This window comes from Corvus brachyrhynchos, unplaced genomic scaffold (assembly GCF_000691975.1).
Source record: "Corvus brachyrhynchos isolate BGI_N302 unplaced genomic scaffold, ASM69197v1 scaffold83, whole genome shotgun sequence".
NCBI lineage: Eukaryota > Metazoa > Chordata > Aves > Passeriformes > Corvidae > Corvus > Corvus brachyrhynchos.
The window spans coordinates 5952204-5956766 of NW_008238464.1; positions in this window are offsets into that span (position 1 = coordinate 5952204).

The window sequence follows — 4563 nt, forward strand, 5'->3', positions numbered from 1 at the left end:
TGCACATCGCCGCCATGCACGGCCACGCCGAGGTCGTGAAGCTGCTGGTGGGAGCCTACGACGCCGACGTGGACATCCGCGACTACAGCGGGCGCAAGGCTGCGCAGTACCTGCACCAGGGCACCTCGGGGGACATGCGGAACCTCGTGGGGGCCCTGGAGGAGGAGGAGGAGGAGGAAGGGAATGCTGGCAATGGGAGCGGGCGCTGGAGACTCTCCAAGGTGTTGCCATCTAATCTCATGAACTACCGGCTCTCCCACCACCACCACGGCACTGGGGAGGAAGCTGAAGGCACCGATGGGGCAGCGGTGCCAGGCAAAGGCAAGGAGATGACCAGGAAAGCCTCTGGCAGCGGACGGATGAAGCCTCGGCTTAATAAGATCCGCTTCAGGACTCAGATCATCCACAACACACCCTCCTTTCGTGGTGACACTGAGGAGGAAGAGCATGAGGAGAAATCCCTGAAATCATCATTCAAGCTCAGGCCGAAGTCCAACGTGTTTGGATAAGGCCAGGGAGCATGAGGTCTGGGAGGTGAATGCACGGACCAAAGTGCCCTCAGGTGTAGCGCAGAAGGTGAGGCAGGTACGAGTGGGTGCTCATCTACACTCACGGACTCCGGCCAGATGGGTCCTGAGTATCTTCCTTTAACTCCCAGTTCAGTGTCAGTGAGCCCAGCAGGTCAGCAGGGCTCTGGGAGCCCACAGCTCCCGAGAGCAGCTGCTTCAGCTGGGCCCTCGGTGCTGAAATGGGAGGCAGTGGGTGGGTTGAGAAACGCTGGGGTGTGTCCTTTCTGTCTAAAAGCAGGCTTTGGGATCATAAACCTGTGTTAGTGGATCTACTAGGATTAGTGAGGTGAGTGGGGGAAAGAAAAGTGCAAATGCTTTACTCTTATGTTATCAACTGGTACTATAAACTATTAGCAAACAACTTCGTATGTCAGAACACCTCAGCAATATACAAGTATACCTTAAGTTTCTCTTTAACAGCAATACCACCTGGCACAATGTGGGGTTGGGTACACAAACTGAGATGGTAGAGAATGGTTTCCTGTCAGAATCCAAGCTTCAATCCATCAAAGAGTTGAGCCTGTGTTGACTTTATGCATTGAAAATTGCTTGATTTGACATCATGAATATATTATTAATTTTTTTTTTTAAATTCCATTGCACTGCAAGCAATGAATAAAGTTAACCATGTGCAGAAGTCTTTGCTGTCTGAGGTACTACTGAGCTTGCTTATCGCTGTTGGAATACTAATACAAGACAATACAAGCATAGACTTTTTATATATATTTGTATCTTTTGTTTTGTCTTAGGCAAAGCAATTTTATTTTAATCACTGTGAATTCTCAGGTGCCAGACCTAGCGCAGTTCCAGTTATTAAGTCTGGTCAATTCTTGTTAATGTTCCTTGTGTAACTCACTGCATACTGCATTTAAAATCAGAAAATTGTGTTGTATGTGTTACCTGTGAAAGTCATTCTCTTTTAGAATAAAAGAGCACAGACACCATTGCATGAAATCTTCATGAAACTCTAATTTGGTTCTGTAATGTAGTAGCTACAGGTCTGTGTTCTCTAGTAACTTGTGTGCCAATCCCTTCAACTGACACTGCGTGGAAATGGAGAAAAAATAAAAGTGAGGGGAAGAAAAAACAAAGCAGGTGTGTGAATTCACACATAGGATGAAAAAGTAGAATTCCAAAACTATATCCCTGTTTATCATTCTGAATGAAACAGCATAATTGCATGTTCTAGTTAAGTGATGGCAGTGGTGTTTGAGTTCTTTTAAACCTGTATTTGTAGAGAAGTGATAGCCAAGGCTTTGAACTGTTGTTTGACAACCCAGTAAGTCTTAATCTGATTGATGAGCCTATCCGTCTGCTAAAACTGTTGGAAACCTTGAATCTTGTTTCTCTGCTTTAAAGGTAGCAGTTCCAGCGAAATCTAGGAGGCAGATTTATATCCATATTCGGCTTTCCGTAAGAGGTACTGAGCTCACCCTGGATCCTGAATGCTACCCAGTGTAGCAACTCATCTGTGTTTAGTTGTTAAGGTATGGCCAGTTTCAATGCAGCATCTGTCAAAGCATGTTTCTAGTTGGCTTCCTTAAGATGCATGTGCGTGCCTGGCCTGTAACTAACCAAAAGTAGATAGGCTTTGACATGTTAAAATCCAAATTTGAGACACTGATTAAATGCATGGCACAAGCTGTAGAACACCTCACAGGAAAACTGCTGCTGGGAGTGTGCACTTTTGAGGTAACAGCTCTCTGTGGCTGTTGCTAGTGACTTACATTTCTTGTAGCAACGGGAAGGAAGTGCTACTGATGCATTGGCATCAGACTTTCCATGCAGATAAACAACCAGTTTCTGCACTTCATGTCAAATGCTAATAAGTGACAGTGTTTGCACAGGCATGCAAGTGACACTTAACTATTTCTGGGAAAAGCTACATTAAAAAAAAAGTAGAGCCTCTGCATAGGTGCTGGTCATTACTTTTGTGCAAAAAGACTAGAAATTATAGAGAGGTTCAGCTTTAGTTTACAATTTATAAGCTATAGTGTTATAGATTTCATGTGCCTTCATTTTGGGTTGGTTGCCACAAATGCGGTGGATAAAGTCAGTCTTGCAAAGCACTTTGTCTTTATGTCTGTGGGACGGGACCAGAAATTTTCCCTCAGTCCTCCTCGTTTAAACTGTACACATGTACAGTGGGGTGTCTGAAACGGGGGGGATAAATCATACACATTATAACATAGAGCTAATTCTGTTGTAACAGAAAAGAGAATTAAATTCCTAAGTCTTAAACTTCCTTCTCTCTGGAAGATAAATAGGTTTTTAGACTTCTGTAGGAAGGAAGTTTTCTGACTGAACACTTAAAACGTGAGTACTCTTCAGTATGGGCATGTCTGAATTGAGTACATATTCCATGCAACTACTGATGTCCAAAACTTATTAAAGTTGTTCTCTGCTTTGAGAGTTTGTAGTTCTTTCATACAGGCTGTTGGGTGAAGTGTTTCTCTCTTCACATGCAAACAGCAAAGAATTGCACAAAAATACTGAGTCTTAGACAGCTATTGGGTTCTGGGGAAATAATTTGAGGGTTTCAAATAGAGCATACCTTGGGATTTTAAGAGACTAACTGGAATATAATGTTGCATAATACAGTAGAACTTTGAAAATTATTAAGGGAACTTGAAAAATAATAAAAAGATGCCTAATTATAACTCATTATTTGAAGTATCGAAGTGAAATTGCTGGTCCACTGATACTGTTTAGTTGTCAGTTAATGAAATTTCACCGTAGTGGTCCAAAGGTCTTTGCAAGGTGGGATGCAACAGAGCAAATACCTCTTTTGGTGTTTGAGATATACTAAGGAATGGCTGGATAACCACTCATATCTGTCTGCGCTATGGGAATAAAGCACTTTGATTTCACATTATGACTTGTTACATTCCACATGGTTGCTTTTTATAACATGAGCTAAAACTTATTGGGGTTTTTTTGAGACAGGAAAGACTCGATGCCCTATTTCAGTATATTTGCAGTCTAAAGGTATGCTTGAGTCAAATATTTTGGATACTTTGCCTAGAAAGATGTGACTGAAATAAAGTTGTATGGTACAGAAAACCAGAGCACTAACTGGTATCTTTTTAATGGTACGCCTGAAGTTACTGAATGTGTTTGTTCACTTTTTATGATGGTGTGTAAGGCAGCAAGACTGTAATGTAAACACGTAGTATCTTTTTTTGTACTTTATGTTTGAAAAATTTTAGAGGCCTGGAAGCCTGTTGGGTTTTATTAATACACTTTTTGTGGTTGTCTCTCTGAATGGTTATGAGTTGAGAATCTGTAAGCTTTAGTTTTACGAAATAAAAAGAGCCCATGAATGCTCTGAATTGTCTCCTGTATGCTACATACTTAGGTGCGTATTGGCTGTTAAAACTATCTACTGTTTTGTGTTGGTTTTTTTTAATCATCAGGATGTTTGTTGCTGTCTAGCACTCAAGCAGTAAGACATGGAAAAAATACGGTAGAGTTGTTTGCAAGACAGTAACATTTTTCTTTGGCATCTACTTTCTAATAGCTCATGTCAAAGTAAACGAAGACACAACAATTTTTATGGTAGACAAGTATGTCTAAATAAGGGCCTGGGAGAATGGCATTGCTTAACTTAAAATAGCATCCTGACCTTACTTCTGTGCAGCTTAATATCTCTGACTCTGGAAAGACTAATACTTAGTTTTAGTCACTGTGTAAAGGTCAACACCTAATTAAAAAAGGTTTAGGATTAAGGTATTTTGTAATGTGTCTTAACTACAGCTGGTGGCTACTGTAAAGGGAAGTTTCATTACCAAGCTAGACTAGGGGATTTTGGTGTATCTAAAAGTTCTTTGAAGGTGTTGCCTTACCAGAAGATATGTTGAAACATCATGTGGCCAGTAGCTCCAGCAGACATCCAGATTTGTGCTTAAACTGAAAAAAGTCTCAGCTGTTACCATGCTGGTGGATCAGGATGCATGCAGCTCCAAGCCGAGCAACCCTAAATCAGTAGTATGGT